Source organism: Peromyscus eremicus, chromosome 3, assembly GCF_949786415.1.
Source record: "Peromyscus eremicus chromosome 3, PerEre_H2_v1, whole genome shotgun sequence".
In the NCBI taxonomy this organism is placed as follows: domain Eukaryota; kingdom Metazoa; phylum Chordata; class Mammalia; order Rodentia; family Cricetidae; genus Peromyscus; species Peromyscus eremicus.
Window position 1 is genome coordinate 137,970,370 of NC_081418.1, and position 26,664 is coordinate 137,997,033.

Below are 26,664 nucleotides of genomic sequence, written 5' to 3' on the forward strand. Positions count from 1 at the left end.
GCTGGGATTCTTCATTCTCAGCTGGGGGAGGCTTCAAACAGATTCCAGACTGAGGGCTCTTTTCCCTTCCTTCTCTTGACCCCACCTTTTTTTTCATATCCTACCTGAATGTGGGACATGTCCTTCCATTTTTTGGAGCTAGAATATGACAAACATAATCTCCCCCTCACTCAGTCTTGGAGAGGACCCACAAGTCTTTGGGACTCAGAAGCAGCACCGAGGCGAAGAAGGTGTGTGGCACTTCACTGGTTGGGAAGCCTTTCCACGGGTTGTGTTTGTGACAGTCACAAAATGCCCGTTTCCCTGGAGTAACAGGCAGCGGGGGGTCTCATGATGCCTGTTTGATACATAAAAGGTTCAAAGCCAGACTGGACCAACTCTAGAGCCCTTTCTGGTCCCCAATCCAGTGCTCCACCTGTCACACAGAAGGAATGAAAGCAAGCAAACGTCTCCAGAGGCAATCCCACCCCTACTGCTGACCCTTCCGCCTGACACGTCTGCCTGGCCTGCATGAGGATAGCTGGCCCGGTGTCAGGCTTCTGGCCAGGCTTCAAGGCCACCCAGAACGGACAATCCCATTCCTTTCTTAACCCCAGATGCCAATTCCCATTGCCCTGCATAAGAACACTGGTTTTAAGAAAGGGAAAATATCACAGTTGTCCTCCTTGGGATTTGAAACGTCACGTAAAAGGCAGAAGGGGCCATCACAGCTGCCCTCCTTACTTAGCAGGGGAGGAAGGTGCAAGTGGCTGGGCTGTGGAGGACCATGGAGGGGCACCTCCTCCTGGGAAAGCATGGCTATTTCATAGATTTGGGGTTTTAGTTTGTTTGGGTGTTCTTGGTTTTTTGTTTGTTTGATTTGTTCTGATGGTTTGATTTTTAAATTGATCATTATTAACATGGGTTTCAGTCAGAAGAATGGGGTCTGAGTTGTATCCTTGGTCCTGAGTGGAAACATGACACTCTAAACTGCCCCAGAAATTTTAAGATAACAAAGACATTGCCCTATCCCTTAAGAGTTAACCCGAACGAACCTGTCAATCACCTGGACAGGCAAATGCCACACAGAAAGCCATACCTTGACGGCTGGAGATGAGGCTCAGCAGGAACGATTTCAATCATGAGGTGTTTTTCTCTCAAACACCAATAAAGTTGTCCTTGACTTTCCTTCTGAGTCTGTTTTGAAATTCTTTTATCTGAGAACCTACAAAAGAGGCAGAGTAACCCTGGAAGTAATCGCTGAGCACCATCCCAGGTGTAGGACCTGAAAAAGCCCAAGACACAGGGCTACAAGTATTACGATACAGAATTTTAATAAAGAACAGAGAGAGAGAGAGAGAGAGAGAGAGAGAGAGAGAGAGAGAGAGAGAGAGAGAGAGAGAATAGACACTGTGGATGAAGATGCAGCAGGCTAATTCTCAACAGAGACTTGTCCCCCCTGAGGCAAATGAGATCCTTTTATAGCAATTGAGAGAAGCCTTGATTCTTAGGCCTTTGGCATGAGGTCATACCTAGCACTCAAGAGGGTAGCTCACTCACTCCCTTGAGGCAGTTAATCTTACAAAATGAGTGTAAGTTAGTATAGGGACCGCCCCTGAGACTCAGGCAACTCTCCTTGAAAGACGTAGCCACCCCTCCCCTTGTAGGGCAATACCCAGCTCTTCTCCCCTGTGGGTAAGATTTGGCCAGATCTATGCATGAGGAAGAGAAAATCGAGGGCAGCTTAAGCCAGTACGAAGCACAAGCACAACGACCATGAATCTGCCCTTGAAATGACCCACCAGCAGAAAACTCCGATTTACCATCTTAGTATATGCTGATAGGGACATACAGCCACCAATAATTAGAAGCTGTATGGTCCATGCATACGTAGACCATCCAAACTTATAATCCATCTGTCAATCAAGATAAGGAGCAGCCCAGCTCCTCCTCCTGAGAATCAGCTCTCCTTTCTACCTCAACTCATTAGAGCCCCACCAAGAGAAAGAGCAGCTCTGGTGCCAGAGCCTGCTGCTCCCTCTTGGCCTCTCTGCCTTTCTCTTCTAAACAAAGCCTTTGCTGTCTTGTGCTTGTCTATGCCTCCTCCATTGTTTGATAAAGTAACCAGCCCCCACAGTAACATAGCTCGTTAGCCAACCAGGAGGGAAGCACACCAAAGGCGTCATCACAGCCCACCCCTCTGAAGGCATTTTCCTCTCTCCTTCTAACTGGCTATCTCTAGAAGGCACAGAGAAAATGGTTAAAAACGACTAGAGTGTTCATCATTTAAAGATTCCCGTAACAGGACATCAGGTATTAGGTAGCAATATAGGCCATGCCCAGCTCAAGGTCAACTCACACATCAGCTGAGTCTGTGATCTGTGTGTGCACATGTCTGGCACTAAATGAAAAACAAAACAAAACATTGTTTTACTTTTCATTCTCCTGAAATCCTCCCTCTCTTTTCTTTTCCTCTGTATCAAGATATGAGTACCCAGTTTTCCAATTTCCTGTGTAAGATTGAGCTCTAGAGTTCAAGAACCTTCCCTTTAACTGTCTTTGTTAAAAGGCCTCAGTTCTGATCCAGGACAAAACAACTCCCTTACTGGCTTAAACTTATGAACCACCTTCTAAAATGCCCCCACCCCACCCTCCTGCACACACGAATGACTCTGGAGAAGCAGCAATCATTAAGATTTATGGCTATCTACATCTTTCAGACAGGCCTAAGGAGTTCTTCCTTTTGGCTGAAGCAGAATGCCTGATTCTCTTTGGTTTGAGGTTGTTTTACTTATTTTACTTTCATTAAATGAATTGATTTGTTGAGGGAGAGGAGTTGGGACGTCAGGCAGATGGGTGACACACATGCCACGGTAAGCATGTCGAGGTCAGAGGGGTGACCTGTGGAAATCTGTTCTCTCTTCCTCCCATGTGAGTCCCAGGAACCAACTGAGGTGGTCAGGCTCGGCAGCAAGTGAGCTCACCCGCCAAGCCGTCTGCCCCTCACTCTTTGTGAATATCGACAAAACCCAGCCTCTTATTGTTGGTGTTGTAGGAGTCACCTAGTTCTTGCCTTCAAAAGAATGAACTCAGCCAAGAGACCGACAGTATAGTAGAAGTTTATTTAGCAGAGCTCAGCAGAGCAAGCTGAGCTGAGGAGATCTGAAAGGGACCTGCCTCTGACACAGAAGGTTCTGAGTTGAGGAATTTAGTGAGGCTCTTATGGATATTTATCAAATGGGTGGCATATTTAGGGGTGAGGTGACCCTTTTTGTGTCCCAAATCATGGTTGACAAGATCTTCCTTTGGGGGTATTTCTTCCTGTGGTGGTCACAAAAGGAGAGAGGCCCAATTGTGGAGGCGACACAATGACAGCTGGTCTTTGAGTTCCGACCCTTCCTTAGGTATATGAGTTGACGAGGTGGCCACAGCCTAGCTGCAGCTTCGAGACCATTTAACCACTAAGGGGCATTCTGACTGTCAGGAGACACAGTGGCCAAGGTGGAACCGCAACTGTCCTTGCTGACCTCTAACTCCTTTCCTTGGGGGTGGTCTCCTTCCTGGAATAGGCGGAGGCTTTCTGAGAAGTTATTCTTACAATTTAGTCTGTTGCAATTAGATACATTAGATGCAAGAGCCTGGGAAAGGACAACAGAGCCTTGTATCTATTTTTCAGGTAGAAGCCTGCCAGGACTGACTCTGTTATTTTTCCTAGAGACCATTGCTCCCCTTTCTGTCTGACCAGCTCAGCTTGCCTATCTCATACCCAGCTGCAAGCCTTCTTATTTACTCTGCACAGAGCTCCTGTCCGACCGTTTGAACCCTGGTGTTTTAACATTCACGTTAACCCACACATTTGTTTTCACTATAAGACTTCCCACCTCCAAGCAAGCATGGCACACATTTGCCTCTGACTTTCTAAGGAATGCCACTGGGGGATGAGGCTAGATAATCTCGATTGCCACTGTATATACCCAAGAATGTCCCACCTGGTACAAGGACATAGGTTATGTGGGAAAACCTCCAGCTAAGGTTGGAGACTCCCACCTAAGTGAGGAGCTCCTGGAGTCTTCAGTATGACCTGCTTCCTGAACAGCCCAACCTGCCACGTGAACACCCCAGGGTGGGAGTAAGGTCCCTTCTCCTCTCTATTACAAGTCATCTTGGGAAACTCCTCTCTTCCAGCAGACTCCTCTCTCAGGTGTATCCTTAACCACTGGCAAAACTTGTGTTTTACTACAATACTGCCTTGCCTCCATACAAACTGGGGGATGGAGAGAAAAGACCTCAAAAATGTTGCCTTAATTAAAATACTATTCTGCAACTAGATCTCCTTCATAGAAGGCAAGGAAAATGGTCTGAGACCTCATGTGTCCAGACCTTCATGGTTCTCTATCAAGATCCATCGGTCTGTCCAGGACTCAAAGGACCAGAGGATACAAGAAGAGAGAAAATCTTGGATGTTCTAGACAACCCACTACTTCTAATCTGAGAGTTTCTCAAGGGGAACTCAGGTACTCCCTTATCAAATCACTCCAATACCAACTCCTGAACTAGACCCCCAAAATCTCTTTTCAATTTCCTGTAGCTAGAGTTTTCCTGCCTGGCCCACAGTCAGGACAAATCTCTCTCACCTGCCAGTCCCACAGCCGCTCAGACCCGAACAAGTAAACACAGAGACTTATATTGCTTACAAACTGTGTGGCCATGGCAGGCTTCTTGCTAACTGTTCTTACAGCTTAAATTAATCCATTTCCATTAATCTATACCCTGCCACGTGGCTCGTGGCTTACCGGCATCTTCACATGGCTGCTTGTCATCATGGCGGCTGACAGTGTCTCTCTGACTCAGTCTTCCACTTCCCAGCTTTATTCTCCTCCTTGTCCCGCCTACATTTTCTGCCTAGCCAATGGCCAATCAGTGTTTTATTTATTGACTAATTAGCAACACGTTTGCCATACAGAACATCCCACAGCAAGTTCCCGACATGTGGATAGTGGAACCCCATGTCGACAAGCTCGACAAGAGCTCCCACCACTGAGAGAAGTGTCTGGAACTAAATGGACAGACCATTCAGATACAGGTGCCATTTCTGATATCCAGCAATGTAAGGGAAAACCGAGAAATTGCTTGAAGAACCCGGAGGAGTTTCCCAGGGGCTTACAGACCTGTTTAAGCTCGAAAATGACCCTCTTGATCCACAGTGACTTCTAGGACTGTTTAGACTTTGCTATTCCCCCCTACCCCCACCCCCACCCCACACTGCTTGCTTGTTGCTTTGAAGGGCTTATTTTTACTCATGAATTCCTTATTGACTTTAGCTGTTCAGTCCCTTTACTAGGGAGAAACTTGATAAAATTTAAGGTGATTTTACAATTTAGACAGCCTCCCCCAAAAGCTCTCCTTGGGACAGAGGCTGGGGACCTCCCCACTCAGATAGATATCAGGCTGGTCCTCAAGCTTTGCATGCTGATCAGCCCAGGTTTGGGACAGAAAAAAATCAGCCACATCCATTCAGATCCTCACAAGACCTCTCCTATTATCCTATCAAGGCAGGGAGGCAAGAAAGGGATTCCAACCTGTCACAAACCAGTTCCTAAAGCTTGAACTGTAAACCCTGCCAATCACTCTGTAATACTCCTCTTCTCCAGGTCATGCAACTCTCAGTTGGTCCAAGAACTGAGACTGATAAATGAAGCCATAATCTCTATCTACCCTTTGCTGATCTTCAGATACTAAGTCAGGTTCCCAAGAGACACCCTGTGGTTTTCAATGTCAGATATAAAAGATGCCCTTTTTTTCTCTCTATTCCACTACAGTCAAGACTCTAGTTCCTATTGGCTTTTGAATGGGAAGCTCCACTGACTGGGGGAGAAAACACAATATGCTTGTGCAGTAATTCCTTGGAACTTTGGGGATTGCCCACACTTTTGTGTCAGGGGATAAGGAAGGAATTTCAGAGACTTGATGCTGAAAGGGGAGATAGTCTTACAGTATGCAGATGGTCTGGTAATCTCACAGTATTAAGACCCCTAAATTCTTGGCACAGAGAGGATAGGAAGTGTCAAAATCTAAAAGGGCACAAATCTCTCTCAAACGGGTAACAAACCTGGGACACATGCTTACCCTGAGGACCACGTGACTCATACCTGGACTATATTCAGACTTCTTATTCCTGCGATCTCCGGTGACCAAACACCATTTCTTTTTTAGAACAATGCAATTTTTCTATTTTGGCTTCCCAGTTTGAGGCTTGTAGCTAGAACCCTCTCTGGGGTAACTAAGGGACCAGAAATGAACCTACTGTGATGGGCTTCAGAAATACAGTCAGCCTTCAAGGCCCTCAAGCAGGCTTTCCTTGGGTCAGGACCGTATCCCAGGAATATCTAGCCTGACAATACCCTTTACTATTCTTGCAGCAAAGGAAAAGAAAACAGCCATTTAAGGCTCTAACCCAGTGGCTAGGCCCCAAATCCTGGAAGGTGGCCTGTGCTTTTTAGAAATCGAGACAAAAGTAAACAGAGGATGTCCCAATCATCCAAAGGTGATAGTGGCCCCTAACCTTCTGGTAGACAAGGCTACCAAGATAACTCCAAGACAACCATTGGAAGTTCAAAGCTCTACTGTGTCAAAGGTATTCTAGGAGTGAAATGAAATATCAGGATGATAGAAAGGGATTAAATTGATACCAAGCTATTCTCCCCAGATGGTCATAAAAACTTAATACTTTAAAAACCTGCTCACCTTATGTCCCTGGGACAGGAAGCCAAACATTCTTAGGAACAGGTTATTTCTCTAAATTATGCTGTAAAACCTGATGTAGAAGACCAGCCCAGGTCCATTCCAGAGGAAGAATGGTTCACTGGTGGCCGTGGTCATGAGCTCCAAGGTGAAAAAAAAAAAAAAAAAAAAAAAAAAGCTAGATAGACTATAGTGACCCAGACACAAGACTCCTCTCTCATCCCCACAAGACATCTGCCTGAGAGGTTGAAATAATCACCCTAAGCAGAGTCCTTACCCTAGGTACAGGGAAAAGACTAACATTTATACTGATTCCAGATATGTCTTTATGGTGTTGGCTACCCATGCTACCATATGGAAGGAAAGAAGGTTGCTGACGGGAAAGCGCTCCTCCCTAAAACACCACAAAGAGATTCTTCGGTTGCTAGAAGCTATTAATCTCTCAGAGAAGGTGACAGTGATCCACTGTAGAGGGCATCAGAAGGACCACAGCTCAGCCTCTGAGAGAAATCAAAAGGATGACCCAGAGGCAAAAGCCACAGTGCTGACACCCTCCACCCCAAGCCTGTCCCTGTTACTTTTCAGTAAGACACTAGAGCCACTATGACGATGGACTCTCAACTTAACATGTGTGTTGCATTGCATTTGTGTAAGCATGCAGGTACACTCGTCTGTGTGCACACATATGGAGGCCAGAGCAGGACATCTGGGGTCTTCTTCTCTTGCTCTTCGCCTTATTGCCTTGATGGTCTCTCACTGAATCAATAGGTCACTATTTTTTCTAGGCTGGCTACCCAGCAGACTCTCAGGATCCACCTGCCTCCATGCCCCAATGTGGAGGTTACAGGCACACGTGCCTGGATTTTGAATGTGGATATTGGGTATTCAAACCCAGATCCTCCAGCTTGCACAGCAAGTCGTCTCCCCAGCCCACCTCCTATCTTTTGACAGGAATCAGCTTAATGACAGCCATCAAGCTGGTGTGTCAGACATGTCCCCTCTGTGTAGTTAACAGTCCTAAACCAAGAATACCTTCCCTGATTAACTCTATTCAAAAACAGAACATTTGTCCCGGCAAGGACTGGCCAGGGCTACAGGCAACTCCTAGTATCAGTAGATACCTGTATGGGGTGGATTGAAGGTTTCACCACCCGCTAAGGTGGTTAATGGATTCCTCAGAACAATTACTTCCAGATTCAGCCTCCCAAGGTCACTCCAAAGATGGTCACGACCACCCTTTACTACTTAGGTCACCCAAGGGGTCACAACAGTAATACCCACATTCCACCAGCAGACCTCAGTTTTCTGGAAAGGGCCAATCAGACTTTTAACTATTCGTTGGCTAACTTGTGCCAGGAGACCTTAGAAAACGGCCTCACCCGACTCCTAACAACCCTGATGGAGATAAGAAACACACCATGCATTCAAGATGACCCCTATGAAATGCTGCAACTCTCTTGACTAACTTGGGCCAGGAGACCTTAGAAAATGGCTCACCATACTCCTAACAGCCCTGATGAAGATAAACACATCATGTGCTCAAGACGACCCCTATGAAATGCTGCACCTCTCTCAGCAGAGGCCTGCTTACTGACCCTGAGGCTATCCACCTACTAAGGTACCTCATTGACTTGGGCCAGTTTCTACAAGCCACCCACGAGTACAGGACTCCAAGCCCTTTCAGCCCTAGACCCCAATATCATCACCCCTGGAGGTTAGACCAGGGGAACAAGTCTTCATAAAAAAAACTGGGTAAAAGGGTTTTATTTTTTTAGCTGACTCTGGCAGCTATATAAATTGCTCAAATGCTTGGGTGGATTCAGCTCTCTGGTGTCAAAGCACCCCTCCCTCCATCCTTCTGTGCTGGAAAAGCCCACCAAATGGCTTTGAGCCACAAGACAATATGAAATTCTTCTTCAGAGGTCACACTGACCAAACAGACGAGAGACAGTTGATGGGTGTGCTCCGAGGCAGTCTCTGTTCTGGGTAGAAGTTTCTCTAGGATTGTCTCTCTTATAGTAGATGGTGAGTACCTGCTCACTTACTCTAGGGTTGAATCATTCTTTGGCATGCCAGGCTTACCCTGAATGAGCCTTCCTCTGCCTTTTGCCATCACGAACACTCTAAAAACCTTTCTTTCGACTCTTCTATTCCCTCCCATGTTACAGCATCTTAAAGAACCCATCGCTTATGACCTAGACAGTCAAACTGCTTCTCTCTGAAGTCTCACCCAGCTCCCTAGCTGTGTCTCCACTTCAGGATAGAACTACATACAGCCAGCATCAGCCTGGAGAGTGGGCTTTAGGAAACACATGCAAACCTTTGGCTAGTCTTTCTGGACCTCTGCTAATTGGTGGCTATTGGCCCAGGAAGAAAGAAAGAAGAGAAAAAAAACTTGAGAAAAGTGGCTGGAAACGGGTCTACTCTCATCCTAACTACAAGTGGAAATCCTTTCCTCCCTAATGGATTGTTGTTCATGTATGGGAAGCCGCTGCCAGTTTTCCTCTCTGTATATGTGGTGTGGTGATGGGGCACTGGCCTGTGGGTGAGACACTTACCTGCCTATCTTTGCTAATGGAGTTCCTTGCTGGGGACTCCACAGCTACTTATCATTTGACTGGGATTAACCTTAAAGATATCTGTAAAGACTCTTTTCTCTCTGGTGTCTTACCAAACTTCTAGTTTATGAATAATCTAGCTCCTTTTTTTCCTGAGAAAGGCCTACCTGTAGGTCACCCAAAGCCTCTTACCTATAAAAAACTACTAAGGACAGTTAATTTCCCTTTACTGGCATAGGGGATAGTTTAGCAACCTAGAGCTCCACTTGGCTTAGGCTATGCACACACCTCTCCCTTAATACTGTGCTTGTCAGCCAAGACCTTCCTCAGCTGCATGTATTGTTCACATCTGTAAACAATGTCCCTTGCAACTTTTTAGCAACCCACGGGTCCTCATATAGGTGGAGCTGTACACACACTCCACTCTAAACAATGGAATAAGTTACTCTTCCCCCAAATGACCAATCATCAAACTTAAACAGACTCTATTCAGTCATATTCTTCGTGTGTCCAGAAATGTGACTAGGAAGGCATTCCTGACCTGAGCTAGTTTTGGATGAGTGTGCAGTAAGGCAAACTGTGTCCTCATGAACCTTTAATGAGAATCCTTATGACTACGCATTAATTTCACACTGTAGAAAGGGGCACAACACAGTACAGAAATGGTTATATAATTTAAGCTGTCCATCAAAATAGAGAACAGCCCAAAGTGGGCCCCTAGGACCAACCTCCTCCTCCTCTTGAACCCCATAGAGGGAAAGTCCACACAATACCCAGGCCCTTGACTTGTAGACTCGCTCTCTATCTTGACAGTGCATCTTTTTCTCATCTGTCAGCACTTTGCTTTGAATAAAGAACCCTTGCTACTTCGCAGTCTGTGTTCTCCTTTATGCATTCTTGGATAAGACGGCAAGAACTTGGAAGCACCGGGCCCAGAGCCTGACCACTGTAACAGCTGGAGTCTAGGCCTCCTCTCAGTCCCTGTGGGGTCCTAAAAGAGGTCATTGGTACTTCCAGAGCCTAGAAAAGCAAGCCCAGCCACTGAATTTGGGGTCCAATTTGGCAGCTCAGGGATTGATTCTACAGGGCCAGGCTTGGGAGTATAAGCCCATCATTTACTCAGATCCATATTTAGTGGGTTTTTAAAAAAGAATTTCATACAAATATTATTTTTTACATCATTTCCACCTCATATGTGTGTGTAAGTACAGCTTACTAAATCTGTTACTAAATGCTGCTAGTATAAGTATGTGTTTAGGGGTGACTGCTCAAACTGGATAGCCTATCAGGCACTCATTCCTAGAAAAGACTGGTTCTCATCTCAGTATATACTGTCTGCTAATTGCCTGACACTCTTCCTGCAGGGGTGAGGCCTTAGGAGACTTCCCCGACCCGTGTCGGCATGTCAGCTGGCGGTGTCATTGTGCAGGTCTTGTTCAGGCAATCTTATCTTTTGAGGTCACATGGATGCAGCTTCTCTGTCACAGAGAAAACATTATCTCACAGTAGACTTCCTGGTCCTCTGGCTCTTCCAATCGTTCTCCCTCCTTTTCTACAATATTCCTTGAGCCTTAGGTGTGGGGTTGTGTTGTATCAACTGGGGTTGGGCACCCCATGGTCTGTTGTCGTCTACATGTTGACAAGCTGGAGCTTCTTTCACCGGGAGTGGGGGTTACACTGATCTGCAGGGAGAAGGATCCCTTTTTACAATGCACTCAGAAATTATACTGGTTTTGGGAGGTGACAGTGGTAGAGTCCCCTCTAAGACCCGTGGGGTTTACGGGACCAGGCATGAAGTCTGTCCTGTTGAGCAGTCCTTAAGTCCAATTAGTTGGTTGTTGGTATCCTCAAGACCCAAGTGTCCCGATTGCACCACCACAGATGCTTTGCCATGTAGTTATTGTTGTGGTTCATAAGCTTATAGCTGGATAGGACTGTTGGCTGTTTTTATCCCTTGGCAGTTTTCAGAGCAGTTTTGAATACTGTGAGAGCTAGTTCTCAGAGAGGAAGCTTTCATACAAGATCCAGCTTGATTCTTCCCCCCAAGTTCAGTGTCCAAAGTACATGGTGTCTTCAGCAACACGGTCTTGCCTTCAAGTTCTGTGAGCCAATCAAGGGCAAGAGAAATGGCCCACACTGTTTTGGGAGTCCCTTCACTCCCCTGACCAACAGCTCAAAGAGCGGTTTCTCATGACTGACACTAGAGAGTTTCTTAGCCTACGGTTCTTGAGGGCAGCATTATCAACCCACGTGGAACAACTTTATTCAAACTATATCTGTATTCATAAAACACACACCCGCGTATGAATTTTTAAATCGCTATTTTATTTCATGTATATAAATATTTGCCTGCATTTAAGTGCACCGTGTGTTGTGGTGTTGGTTGTTTTACTCTTTTTGGGGGGCCTGCCACCCAGCTCCCAAATAAATCACACAAAGTCTTATTCTTTCTTATAAATGCCCGAGCTTAGTATGGCTTGTTTCTTGCCAGCTTTTCTTAAAATTATCCTGTCTATCTTTTGCTTGGGGGCTTTTACCTTTCTCTATTTCTGTATTTTTTTTTCTTTATTTCTTACTGGGTGGCTGGCCCTTTGGGTCCTCCTCTCCTCCTTTCCTTGCTCCTTGATCTCTTTCTCCCCAGATTTCTCCTCTTACTTATTCCCTCTGCCTGCCAGTCCTGCCTATCCTTCCTCCACCTTGCCATTCAGGTCTTTATTAGACCAATCAAAGTAACACAGGTTCACAGAGTTAAACAGATGCAACATAAAAGAATTCAACACACCTTTGCATCATTAAAGACATGTTCCACAGCATACACGAATGTAATACATCTTAAAATAATATTCCACAACAGTGATGTAGTGCTTGCCGAGGTCAAAAGACAGCATCAAATCCCCTGGAGCTGTAGTTACAGGTGACTGTGAGCTGCCATATGGGTGCTGGGAATTGAACCCCATTCTCTGCAAGAGGAGCCAGTGCCCTTAAGCGCTGAGTAATCTCTCTAGCCCCTATGGCTTTTTCAAACACTCTTAGTGGTATATCCTTCCCCAATTCCTTACCTTGCGTTGGCCTCTCTCCCCGCTTCCCAGTTAACTGCCCCATTTTTCTCATATCCCCCTTCATAGTGCCCATGTTCTACTGTCCCCTCAGTCTTCCGCTACCCCTATCTATGGTTCCTTTTTACTTTCCTGGTTTCTATACTGACTCTAGGTTATATATTCACATCTAAAGCAAGGATCCACAAATAAGAGAGAATATGTGGTGCTTGTCTTTGGGATCACCACAGTGTAATAATTAGGAACTTATCAGAGAACCCAACCTTAAGACCTCAGACTACTATCTTCTTGATAAGCAAAACTGCTAAATTTTCCAGGTTTCTATTAGACATATGAGTATAAGGCCTGTCTGATATTATCTTTCATCTGGAGTAGAACTTCCCTCTATGAGACACCAGACAACTCCTTGGCCAGGAAAATGCCTCTTTGCATTTTTCTATATAGAAACATATCCCCCCTAAGCAAGCAGCTTCCTTGTTAACACCACCCTGAGTGGATTACTTGGGGTCTAGGTCTGACAGCCTAACCACTAGGAGAACTACCAGAAATTCAACAATAGCTACCAAAAGAGACAACCAGGGCTCTTAGGGAAATAGCACAGGGTCTCACCTATATCCAAGATCAATTAGATTCCCCTGAAGAGGTTGTCCTTCAAATAAAGGGCCTGGGATGGAACAATAGCTCAGCCAGCTTAAGAGCAAATACTGCTCTTTTAGTGGGCCAGAGTCCAAGTCCTAGAAGCCAGGCCAGGCAGCTCACAACCACCTGTAGTGACAGCCGTAGAGGTATCAGATGTGTCTGGCTTCAGAAGGCACCTGCACTCATGTGCACATACCCCCACACAAACACACATGTACACACAATTACAATAAATAAACCCCAAAATAATAAAAATTAAAAATAACAGTATGGATGGGCCTTAAACTGACTTCCAGCATGACATGGGTTAGCTGCCTATGTCTTACAGGAAAGTGCTGCTTCTAAGTTAACAAGTCAGGGACAGTCCCACAAAATGTCAAAAATACCCTTGAAGGTGGTACTAGCAAACACTTGAGTAAAACCTTCTCAAGCACAGGTTGGAAATCTTGGGTCTCATTTGTTGGACTCCTTCCTCTGGTTGTGTCTGTTCTACCCTTAATTCTACTGACTCTTGCCCTCTCCCAGGTCTTCTCAATAAACAGATAGTTCATTTCTTCTGGGATTCAACAAATCTAGCTCCAAATGGTGTTATAAGGAGACCTCAGGCCAATTCCAGAAAGAGACTCAGAGATGTTGATGAATGACCCTACTGGAACAATGGGAACAGTGGCCTGATGAGTTCAGCAAGGAGAACACCCCCTAGTCCCCACTTGACCATCTGGAAAGGGAATCGACTGGGCAATTTTCAGCCCTCCCCAAGGTAATCTCCCTAGAAACAACAGTTGGAGAGACCATCTTCTAAATTTTACAATGCCCCTATTTCAACAGAAAGCAGTTATAAAATTTATTTTTGCATACTTATAAAGATTTAAAGAGAAAGTTCTCTCAGAGGGAAAGTTGAGGCAGGTTAGTGTAGCAACAACTCCAGTGACCTAATCAACTCTTCTTGAAAGAATGTCTGTGTGTCCTTCCCCAGCACCGCAACACCTTGCTCCACCCCATCAGCAATTAGGTTTTGGTCAGATACCTGCTTATAGACAAAGAAGGCCAGCACCCAGTAGTTATCAGGAGTGCAATGAGGACAAGTCTGCCCTGAAATGATTTGTCAAAGGAAAACTATTACCATCTCACGGATATGCGTTGTAGGGACATTTGCCTACAATTAAGAAATATATGGCCTGTGCACACATAGAGCATCCAAAGTGTATATGTTTAAAATGGGGTTTATGGCTCAAGTGTGCAGAACATCTCAAGTTATATGATAATCCATCTGTCAGTCAAGTCAAGGGTCCATCAGTTCCCACACCTGGGGATCAGCTCCTTTCCCACCACTTAACTCAAAAGAACCTTGAAAAACAAGTAGGGAGCCTGCAGCCGTCCTGCTAGAGCCTGATACCGGCTTGCATGGTATCTACTTTGTCTTCTAACAAAACTACCCGCTCTCAGTTCTGTGTCCATTCAAGAACCTGGAACTCAGAGCTATCACAAGACTCCACGTTAACACTACCATTGTCCTTCCCGAGACTGGTCACCTGGAGTGAGGCTCCATGGACTGTTGAGAGCTGGGCTCTAACCATACGTTTGTACAAAGCATTGCCAGTCGGTGGGTCAAACTCCGAACAGTTAGGGTCTGACCGTCAGAGAGTGGGGGTAGGGTGCCTCCTTATTTGGGGCTTTTTGTCTACACTGGGCATGCATTCTCCTGGGGGCCTTGAAACCAGTCCTGCCTTCCCAGAACGGCAGCCCACGAGCCATTGTGCACTCTGGGAGTCTCCACAGGAAGGATTCATCTGAGTCCCTCCCAATGCCACCCTCCCTGGCACACACCCTGTGCCCCTGCCTCTGTACAATGCCTGGGGGCAGCTGTGTGTCCTGAGACAGTCTTTTCAGAACTTGGGACATCAGCTGTGCTCCACAGTGAGCGAGGAAAAGCCACCATGGAGCTGGTGAGCATCTGGAAGCTGAGCCATTTTGTGTCGTGTATATTTAAATAGCATTTGCTCCCTAATTTTGTGTTGCTCAGGGTTATGTTAAAATTAGTATGCCCAGGAAACAGCAATGAGGAAGATGGCCTAGAAACCTTTTTTAGACAGCAGGGGAATGCTGGCCTGCTTTTCTCTGTGTGTACAGGGACGGGCCACCAAGTGAACCAGAACTGACAAAGGTGTGTGTCCCCTTACTGCTGTCTTTTTTGTGCCTGGCAAGGAGTGGATCATTGTGGGTGGTCTCCCTGTAACACTCCGGTACTGTCAGTCTCCTCCTCTAAGGACTACCTTCCTCTGTCCCTCAACATCCCAATGGTCCCCAAGTTTTGAGTTCCTCATGCCCTCTAGGCCATAATAGATACACAAGTCGTTGTATGAAAGCCCTGGTTTTTCCTTTCATCTTTCTCCTGGCTACCACCTCCAGGGACTCATCCAATGTCCTTGGGAGTCTATCCAGTCAGTGGATGACAGTCAACACACGTTTCTAACCTGATTATGACATGAGAGTGATGCCGAGTTGCCACTTAACAATTCTTTCCCATTCCTTGGGGAGGGGGTGTGTGCTGAGGCCTCCAGGTGGGAGTCAGAAGGCAGGACATGGTTCTTTCCTTCCATCATATGGATCCAACTGAGTTCTTAGCCTGCAGGAGGAAGGGTAAGGTTTTAGCTCTTAGCTCTGACCTCTTGGCTTTCTTCTTTGCATTGGTTCTGTGTTTCTTATTTAATAAGAAGGCTGGTTACATCTACAAGAATGACTGGCTAAGAACTCAGATTCTGGCTGAATCCTACATATGCTGTGTTTTGTTTTGTTTTTTCATGTACACTGTGATGGTCAGTCTTGACTGTCAACTTGCTGAGATGTAGAAATCACCCAGGAGACAAAGCTCTGTCTGTGAGCTTGTTTCTACCAAAGCTGAACTGAGGCAGGAAGACTCACCCTGCATGGGCAGCACCGTCCCACAGGCTGAGATCTCAGACTGAGGGGAAAGGAGAGAGCAAGCTGAGCATGGGCATTCATCACCGTCTGCTTCCTGACTGTAGGTACAATGTGACCAGCTGCTTCACTTTCCCGCTGCCCTAGCTCTCACTGCCAAGAAGAACTGTGCCCTCACAGTAAACTTTCGGGCATTTTTGTCACAGTAATAAGAAAATTAACTAATACACACATATACAAATGATAATTGAATATTTTGTTTTTTAAGTATTTATTTTTAATTACGTGTATGTGTCTGTGTGTTGATGTGTGGACATGACTGTGGATGTACATGGAGGCCAGAAGAGGGCCACTTGATATGGGGGCTAGGAGCCAAATTTGGGTGCTCTGCAAGATTAATGAGGTCCCTTATCCACTAGGCCATCTCTCCAGCTCCATGAAGCTTCATTTAGGTATTGGACACAGCAAGAGAGTGACAATTGTCACTGGTGGTAAACTAGGACAATTATGACAATAAAGTGAGTATTCTATGAGTGTAGTCTCTTCTCAGCAAGTATCTTATTGTGCTACGCTCGCCTTCTCCATCTTGTGATGATGCTGAATAGATAGTTCAGTGTGGACAAAGTGCTGAGACAAGGGTGGTGGTGAGTAAGAGTCCCTTGAACACAAGTGTTTTAATACCACAACCGTCAGTGTGATAGAACAGGTAGCTATAGCTGAATAATGGGCAGTGTATTCAGGATGAATAAGCTGAACAGTGGCAAGGCTCACTTCCCAGGAAGGGCATTACAGGGCGGTGTGTAAATTAAAATGCATGTACTGTTTCCTTCTGGAATTTTCCATATTAATGTTTTCAGACTGTGACTAACCTAGGGTGAGCAAAGTCCTCAGAAAGCAATATTGTGGATGAGGAAAGGGCACTGTACCCCATTCTAAGCCAGCCCACGGCACCAGCTCCTCCACTTACTAGGCTGCGTGATCCAAACTGTTTGATCGCCCTGTGTCTCAGGTTCCCAATGCAGATCGTGAGACAGCCAGCATGCTTACACTGCACCATTAAATGGGCTTCTGTGATGGGAAGAGCTTTGAGAAATGCTTGGGTCATGAGAAGTGCTAAAACAAAGAACCTTCCAGCTAACAGTATTACTGCGTTTGCATTCCCCTGCTGAAGGTGGGTGTATCTGTTGGGCAGCTCTCTGTAACCTCACACAAGGTGTTGTGGACATCCTCGCTAAGTGTCCTCTGGTGATTGTCCATGAATTCCTCTGGCTCACTCACTCCATCGGGGCATTGAATAATTTCCGAATGATGAAGCAGCCGCTCTCAAGCATCGGGACAGCTCCAGCCACCTAGGCTACTTCCCGGGAAAGAATTTGTCTGTCCTTCCTGGGCAGCTGTGGCAGGAGTTCCACCAGCTGACTTGAGAGCCCTGGATCTTTGTCATCATCACCACTTGGTAGCAGCTTACCTTCTAAGGCTGGTAATCAGGTGGCTGAGACATGGTGTCTTGTTTAGTTTGCCTTCTCTGGACACTGGTGAGGTTGAGCATCTCTCTGGGTGTCTCTTAGGTTCCCATGAGTTCAGGTCACTTGCTTGACTTCTAACCAGTTTCCTGCCTCTTCCTTCCCAATTTGTGCTAGTTGCTGCTGTGTTCTATAAACCTCCAGGTCAATTTTCCTGTTGGTTTTTCATTGCAGTACTGGGGAGAAGAAGGTGCATGGTAGGGAGTTGCTCTGTCACTGAAATATAGCTCTGTCCCTTTTGTATTTTGAGACAGAGGTTCTCCAAGTTGTCCAGGCTGGCCTTGAACTCACTCTGTAGCCCAGGCAGGCTTTAAACTTTGGATCATCTTGAATCAGCTTCCAAGTAGCTGGGATTACAAGCCTGTACTACAACATCAAGCTTTCAGTTTTAAAAGTTGAAATACCTTCACATCTACCACCAATCTGTTGCCTTAGTCCTTTATTAAATATCATTTTATTGTGTTTTACTTATGCCACACACACAGAGGAGAGAGAGAGAGAGAGAGAGAGAGAGAGAGAGAGAGAGAGAGAGCACCACCATCACCACTAATAACAACAACAACAAAATGTCCCTCTCAATATCACTTTGACATTCACATTTACCTCTGGAGGTCAGAGAATGTCACCTGTGCACGAGTCATCCTAACTCTTCACTAATGGCCATGCCCCCTCTGCTGTCACCAGCATACCTCCATACTCTGTGGTATATCAGTGGGTGACAGGAGAATCTCATTTCTACTTCAAGATTGTCCTAGGAATCAATGGACCTCTCTTATGTCATACAGTTTACAACACCTGTTAAGGTGCTCAGAGGTTAAGAGCACTTGTTGCTCTTGCAGAGGCCCTGGGTTCAGTTCCCAGAACCCACATGGCAGCTCAGAACCATCTGTAACTCCAGTTCCAAAAGATGTGACACCCTCTTCTGTCCCCATGGGCACTCACACACATGGAGCACATACACACATACACACAAAATTAACCACCTCGCTGTTTGCTAAGCCAGTGCTCCCACACTCTGCCGTTCATTATTCTTAAAGTAGCCCTCATGTGTGGATTCATTTGGGGAGAACTTACATTTTCCATATTGTAATGAACATCGTCCTAAGACTCATCGCCTTTAATAAAAGAATTTGTCATTAAATGTTTTTCACATTCTTTGTCAGACTTTTCCCAAGGAAACAAACTCATATTGTTTAGCCCTGAAAGGAGCACCTGTTTCTCCTATTCTGCATTCTAGTTAGCTGTAAAGCACACTGGATTTTTCACAAGTGATCCTCGTGGCTAACGACTTTGCTGGTGTTTTATTGTCTTGATTCTGTTGCGTTCCCACGTCTGAAGGAGACTTTGGACTATATTAAGCAACTGTGTTTTCTCAATATCGTGTCTTGTTCCAGATCATAAAATAAGGTTATGAATAGCCTCCCTATTAATACACATATTCATAGTAAATTTGTGATATATAGACTTTATCAGAGTTAAGGAGTCCCCAGCTGTATGGCCGTTTCTTTAATAGATTTCATGATTTTGAGTGACACTTGATTGTTCATGAATTTACTTCTGGAGTTAATCTACCTGTCCATTATATACTTTAAAATATGCTCTTGGATTCAGGGAGTTAATATTTAATTAGGAAATCCAAATCAGGTAGACAATAATTTTCTTTTACCACCTTATCAGATCTTGAAGCCAAATACCAACCAGCACCATAAAACAGAGTCCTCTTCCTGTTTTCTGTTTTCTGAAATATTCTGGCTCCTTGAGACTAGCCTGTGCAAATGCAGATATGGGCCTTTATCCAGGGCATAAGGCATGGCCTTAGCTTTCAGTTCTTCTCATTGCTCTGTGCTGTAGACTACATTATGTATATTGTACATATTCTCCAAATCACACAGGGGTTTAAAAGGCCTTGCCGCCGGGCGGTGGTGGCGCACGCCTTTAATCCCAGCACTTGGGAGGCAGAGCCAGGCGGATCTCTATGAGTTCGAGGCCAGCCTGGGCTACCAAGTGAGTTCCAGGAAAGGCACAAAGCTACACAGAGAAACCCTGTCTCGAAAAACCAATAAATAAATAAATAAATAAATAAATAAATAAATAAATAAATAAATAAATGAATGAATAAATAATAAATAATAAATAAATAAATAATAAAAGGTCTTGCCTTCTTCCTTACTATATTCTCTTACTCTTTCTAATCTGTTATGTGAGCCAGCCCCTGCTCCTTCCCAATCCTCCATTCTGTTTCTATGTCACTTAGTCCTGGTCACTTTTGCAAATGCCTTGTTTTAGATTGGCTAAATGTCTCAGTGTCCCTACTCTCTGCTTCGTTAATTTATGTCCCCATTTTCATGGCTTGATTTCTTATTGCTTGCATCCTGTAATTCTGTTGTCCTATTTCTAGCAACCTCAGTTGAGTGGCTTGTCTTTTTGTCTGGGGATGGGCACATCCATCTAAGCACTGATCTCTCTTCTCCCAGATGTCAGGTCAGGTTTCTTTACTCTTCTTCACTGTCTTGCATTCCTCCATATAAACGCCTCTTTAGCTACGAATTATTTTCAGAGTGGTGAGAATCCTCATAAACGGAACCTCTATTAGTAATTACTGATTCATGCCATTGCGATCCGAGGCTCTCCTTACCCTCGTTACTGTGGTAGCTTAACAGAGATTTGCTGCTGTCCATCTTTGTTTGGCTGCTTAGGGTTTTGTTTGGAGGTTTTGTTGTTGTTTGTTGTTTTGTTTTTTAAGGCAAGGTCTCATTGTGGAGCTCACACTGACCTTAAACTCTCAAACCTCCTGCCTCAGTCTCCCAAGTGCTGGGATTACAAATGTGCACGATCAGAGCCTGAGAAGTTTTGTTATGTTGGGTTTTGTTGTTGGGTTAAGGTTTATGTGTATGCATATTTTGCTTGTGCACCGGTGTGTGTGTGTGTGTGTGTGTGTGTGTGTGTGTGCCCTCAGAGGTTCAGAAGAAGGTGTAGGATCCCCTAGAACTGGAGTTAGGGATAGTTGTGAGGCACAGTGTAGGTGCTGGGAACAGAAGCGGGGTCTCTGCAAGAGCAGCCAGTGCTCTTAACCACCGAGTCATCCTTCCAGACCATTGTTTGGTTTTCTGTCTGTTGGTTAGTTAATTTCAGAGAGTTTTTTGTTGTTGTTTTGGTTTGGTTTTGGGGGGTGAATGGGGTTGTTTGCTTTTTCTTTCTCTAGGTTCATATTCCTAAATTTTACCATAGTGGTATCTAGAAAGTTGTTTTTTTTTTTTTTTTTAATTTTACCTATGACCTCTTCCAATGTGAAGTCTTGTTCTTTATTTCTTTATTTATTTTGGGTTTTTTTTTTTTTTGAGACAGGGTTTTTCTGTGTAGCTTTAGAGCCTGTCCTAGAACTTGCTCTGTAGACCAAGCTGGCCTCGAACTCAGAGATCTGCCTGCCTCTGCCTCCCAAATGCTGGGATTAAAGGCGTGCACCACCCCCACCCAGCTCTTTCCTTTTTTAGTATTTAGTCATTCTACACATTTGTGTCTCCTCTTCTGAGACATTTTTCATGGACCTTGGCATTTCTTTTCCCCCTAGTCTCCGTCTTGGGTTTTCCCCTCATCTCTCTTCGCTAATCCCCTCAGAGATCAAACCCCACCTTCAGGCTCGTCGAAACGTTGTTGGTGCCTTTGGCTTCTCTGTCCCACGCTGGTGCTAATTCTTCTACCCAAGCTGGTGGGTCTTTAGAACTGCTTGCTCTTTCTGCCTCCTGCTTAACAAAATCCTGGTGTGTTTCTTTGAAGACACAGTGTTCGTTCCAAATTCTTATTTGCTCAGCACATTACTGCTGTTCCTCCCAGCACTATCCAACAGCTGGCTCCTTTCCCTACGGACCATGTGGCTAGGGACAACCACAGGGGAAGGTGTACTTCTGGGTTTCCACAGCTGTGTCCTTATCAGTGAGGTGAAGGCAAAGAGGTCCTTGTCTCAGGGCAGAGCCTCCAGCAGGGCCACCTGGGCTCAGAGGTGTCCCTGCGCTCGCAGGAGCCCCACTGTCAAGGAATCTCCCAGCTAGGTGCTTCTCCTTCTCAGACTGCTTTTACCTGGGCTTAGGAAAGAATCAAAATGGGAGAAAGTAATGGTTAGTGTTCCATTGTTAACCTGACAGAATCTGAAATGGCCTGAGAGACAGCCTCCATGGGCACCTATAAGGCATTATTCAGCTAGCCTCTGAGCATGCCTGTGCAGGGGTTGTCTAGATTAGGTTAACTGAGGGAGAGAAAAGAGAAGGCTAGCTGAGCCTCAGCGCTCACCACTCTCCTTCCTGACTTCAGGGGCAATGCCCAGCTGCTTCAGGCTGCTGCTGCCTTGACTTCCCCGCCATGATGGACAGCACCCTGCTACTGTGAGCCAAGATCAACTCTTCTTCTCTAAACTGCCTCTGTCAGGGTATTTTTTTTCATGGAAACCCAAACTGATACAGGGACTCAGCCCTGTTCCTCTTGCCTTTGCTCCAGTCCAGCTCACTTCACCCTGTCTTGATGCCGACCTAAATCCAGAGACTGGAGTATATCTATATCTGCAGAGCTACATTTCCATCCAGGGCGACAAAAAAAGGGTACCGTCTCATGCGGAAAGTTCCTCCTTCCCTCAGCCTGGGCTCATCTCTGCACAGGCTCTACATCATTTCTACCTGAAGCTTCTTCTTTTGCTTGCATCTTCAATTGCACTGGGGACAAAGGCCAGCATCTCAACTTATTGGCCATTTCTTCTGGAAGTGAGGTGGTTCCTCCTACCTGTCAATCAAGGTCCCTTCTGGAGCTAGAGACCAATCCGGATGATGTTGCCAAGTCCTAAAGATGAGACCCGGGAAGGAAGGCTGGGTAGAGCCTGTGGCCTGTGGCCTCTTACCATAAGAGTTTTGCTCAGCTTTTCTGCTCCTCTTTCTAGCCATGTTGTAACCTGACACTTGAGTCCATAGTCCACTGCCTTGGTTTCCCTGTACTCCAAAAGAAATCAGAAACAGAAAGTGGCAAAGGAAAGTGAATTTTCTAGAGTTTGGACAAACGAGGGAGAGAAAGAACCCACTCTGTCACTGCTGTGTCTCTGGCAGTCAATTTTAGGAGGAGACAAAGGCCAGGTGACACACAGATTTAGCTGTGAGGAACAGCTGTCTGTCTTTTCCTGGGAGAGAGTGACGAAGCCCCAGGCTGCCTCCATTCTCAGATGGAAGGGTCTGTTCCAAAGTTCCAAGTTACGCTATTACCGCAGGCATCTCTCAAGCAGTATTTGTCCAGCACTGGCTTCCCAAAGCCACTAGGTTTTCCTGGCAGGAGTCTCCACTCTCCATTGCCTTCCATGTAACCCTCTCTGTCCTCGGTATCTCTCCCCACAGAATTCTCTAAAGTTATCTGGGAGGTCTTTCTTTCCTCATAGACAAAACTGTGAGGTCCACAAGGTCACACAGTACACAATGGTGGGCTATGCAGTGAGTGTCTGCAGAGACTGTTCTCAGGTGGGTTAATGTCTTCTCCCAGCCTCTCCTGCCTCCTAACCCTTAAGTAGGAGTGTTCCCCCAAGTCTTCAGCTCCACCCTGCCCTCTGTGGCCTCTTGATCCTGACTTCCTCAGCACTCCTCCATAGTGGCTTTATAACCCTGGACTTCTGCCTCTGCACATCTTCCTCAGAGTGCTTTACTTTGAATCTCACATCTAGCTGGCCCTCTCTAAGGTGGCCATTCCCTTCAAGTCCACTGTCACTGTGGTTGACAAGAGCCCATGAGCAGCCGCTGTGATTTCCCCAACTGGCCTTGCAGCCTCTGCTCTTCCCTTCCCCCACCCAGTCTCTGAAATGCAGACAAGCAGCTATTTCACAAACAACAGTCTATAGCACCCTTCTGTGCAAGGCTGCCCATTCGTTGGCTTCAAAATCAATTCAGGACAAGGCAGTTAGGATGGCAGCCTAAGCTCTGATACCCCATCCCTGCACTGTCTCTGCCTCTGGTGAGGGGTTGTTGCTCGTTTCCCAGGAGGCTGTGACCCTGCTTCTCTTCAGTGCTTCTGGAACCTCGCTGATTGCTCCCCCAGCGAGGGTGTAAACACCTTGTCCTTCACTTCTGTTTTTCTAACAGCTCTCAGAATGCTCCGACCTACACTAGAAATACTGGATGAATGAATGAATCAATGCTCTGCTCTGTAGTTCAAAACCTGCCTCAAGTATATTTGTTATGGTGACATCTTGGTGTCAGAGTGGAAGGTCAGATAAATGTTTTTAAATTGTTATTTGACAAGTTCAGAAAAAGGGAAAGGACAAAGGTCTGGGAAAGAAATGGACTGCGTATTGGCTAGCTACTTACGGCTTCTTAGTAGGCATCTTTAGGAAATGCTACGGCATCTAATCACTACTGGAAAACTCCAAGAGGTTGTTTGCTTTGTTTCTTGCTGTACCAGGGAATAGAACTCAGAGCCTTGTGTGCTAGACAAGTACTCTAGGAGATAAGGGCTGTCCAACTGTTATATCTGTCACCCCATTGATCATCAGGATCAATGCGGCTGATTTGCTGAGCTAAGCAGGTGTCCCCTTCCTCTCTCACTGCTCGTGTGTACCTTTTGCAAGCTGCACTCGATTGAAGAGGACAATCTTTCCTAATGGAAGAGGCCCACTCTTTGGTCAAGGGTATACGAGGATCTGCATTCCCCTGGAAGAACCTCTAAACGAGTTCCTAAGGTAAGTGCTCTGCCACTGAGTTAGATCTATAGTACCCTAAATAGTGTGCAATCAGTGTTTTTCTCCATTTTGTAGATCTGGGATTAAAGTATAGAAAAGGTATTTTCACTGAGGACTCATAACTGAATGGCCACAGCCCCGTGTTGTACATGCACAAGCCCCTGTATCACCCCCAAATCCATGCTCTTTCCAACATATTAGACCACGTGATTGCCTAAGTAACCATAAAGGTTGAAGGGCTGGGGAGATGGCAGAAAGGTCAACAGCAACACTGATGTCAATGCCTTGGTAAGAGTCTAGACATTTCAGCTAGCACGCTAACAGAGATCCAGACATGGTTCTGTGGGCCACTCAGAGGCCACGCTGCCCAGCTCTGTGTCTGGTGGGACACGTCCATGAGAATAATAAGGATGATGGTGATTTCAGGGGCTTGAGATGTTTGGAGGTGTCATTTCAGAGAGGTGTCTCCCATGAGGTAGAAGGGGGTCCAATGTCTGCTCTCTACAAGGAAGGATTTTCTGGCCTATGTGCAAGGAGATGTCTACAGAAGTGTGGGAGGATAGTCCCTGCACAACACCCCTCCTGGGACAGTGCTGTGGGCACCAGTATCTGCCAGGCTTTGGGAGGAAAGGCATAAAGGGAAGCAGCAGACATCACTAGTGTGTTCCTGCCAGCAAGCCTATGTATCTGATTCACTCATGGACATTAATCAGGCAACATAATGATTTTTTTCTTTCACTTTTTCCCAAGGTGTCAAAGATGAAGGTTCCTAAGTGCGGTTTGAACAGATAAATTTTTTAGCGGAACTACCTTCTATGAGGCAAATATGGCTTCCCCAGGCTGTCCAGAACTAACAACAGGCTTTCTTCTGTTTCGATTTCTGCTTGGAAGAAAACCAATGATCTTTCACACCATCTTTAAATTCAATGGTACTAATGCATATAACCAAATAAACTTGCATCATTAAAACAGAATATTTCTGGGATGATTTCTAGGGATTTGTTTCTGTTCTTGTTTTTTCTTATCTTGTTCCTTTTCTTTATTTTCAGTCAATAAAATGGCCCTCCTGTACTGCCTTGCACTCTGATGGTCTCAGATCAGGGACTCCTAGGCAGTCTAACTATCCCAAGGTCCTCATCTGCGTCTGAGGCAGCAGCAGATAGCCAATTGATGTCCAGGTAGCTGCTGCTCCTGTATTCCTTCATTACCCAATAAATCCAAAGGCACTGAGGCATCTGTCCCGGGTCCTGTTGGGGACCTCAGGCATCATTGTAATGACTGATGGAGAAAGTCATACCCCACAACTGCAGTCTGACACTCCAGAGGCTTTGGAGAGACAGACACTAGAATTAGAAATGAGCTCAGAGAACACAGTGTTATATCCAGATGAGGAAACTGAGGTATGCACATCTTAAGGGAGGACTGTTCCACCCCAACTCCACGTATGAGTGTGCCATGGACAGTACCCCAGCTCAAACTGCCTCTAATTCTTCATCCCCACCACCCCTCAAGAGATGGAAGCCACTCCCCTAGGCTACAGTTCAGTGACGTTTTCCACAGAGACACCTTCTAAATGCCCCACCATGGAGGTAGCCTTGGCCTTGGTCTCTGGTTACTCAGCTTAGTCCTTCATGAAGTTAATGCCTCTGCTTTTCTGTAAGTCAACAAGTTCTTTATAGTTTGTATTAGTGTGCACATGCACTACCTGTGCTTGTGTGTGTGGTGCATATATAGTGTGTGTACGTGTGTGTGTATGTGTGGGTGGTGTCTGTGTGAGGTGCATGTGCAAATGTGTCCACAGATACACATCGCTGTGTACACACGGAGGCCCGAGGAGGACACTGAGTGTCCCGCCCCATCACTTTGTCTTCTTCCCTTAAGAGTTGTCTCCTGAGGTTACTGAAACATGAGACCACAGCCAGCTTTTTATGTGGGTGCTAGGAGTTTGCACTCAAGAGACCATGCTTACAGACAAGTGCCCTACTCCTTGGGCCATCTCCCATCTCCATAGTTTTTGTTTTTTGATGTTTAAATGAAATACTGTCTTTGAAGAGTCTCCCCCATAGACAGAGCTATGAAGGGAAAATGGGTGTCAGGGTGGGAGTCCCAACGGTCCATTTGCCCCCAGGAATGTCCCTCTGACGATTGTGCCTAGAAACTAACAGAAGTGTCAGAAGCAGTACCTGGACCTTGGGAAAGGCCCCACCACTGAAGACAGTCAAACCCACAGCAGCCTCATGCTGGTGCTGTGCTTGTTCTCAGTGCTGAGCATCTGGGGGACGAGAGTCCACCCAGTTTCCGGGAAGGATGCATACGGTGAACAGGGCTGGAGAGCTGGCCCTTAGGGAACCCATGCTTCAGTGTGAGAACGGTACCACCATGGCAGAGCCTGGAGCATGGTCAGCCAGATGAGTGTCTTTCCGTCCTTCTGGACCACAAGATAATGGTGGCATGGGAGACTGCAGAGACAGGTCCCTGAGTGTCCCCCTGCAGGAAATAAATGCTGGTGCCTATGCCAGCAGTCTATTGAAACAGACATTTTGGTTTAACCA

The 26,664-nt window shown here is 45.9% G+C and overlaps 1 long non-coding RNA gene across 3 annotated transcripts; it reads left to right on the top strand.

Annotated features, from left to right (window-relative positions):
• Nucleotides 1-11,277: 11,277 nt before the first annotated feature.
• Nucleotides 11,278-25,086, top strand: LOC131907434 (uncharacterized). Of its 3 annotated transcripts, XR_009378400.1 has the most exons (4): nucleotides 11,278-13,733; nucleotides 16,902-17,063; nucleotides 24,002-24,112; nucleotides 24,863-25,086. It is a non-coding gene; the product is annotated as an uncharacterized LOC131907434 (long non-coding RNA). The 3 variants fall into 3 exon arrangements; XR_009378399.1 differs by lacking the exon at nucleotides 11,278-13,733 and having other exon boundaries at nucleotides 15,716-17,063; XR_009378398.1 differs by lacking the exons at nucleotides 11,278-13,733; nucleotides 16,902-17,063 and having other exon boundaries at nucleotides 20,751-24,112.
• Nucleotides 25,087-26,664: the final 1,578 nt, after the last annotated feature.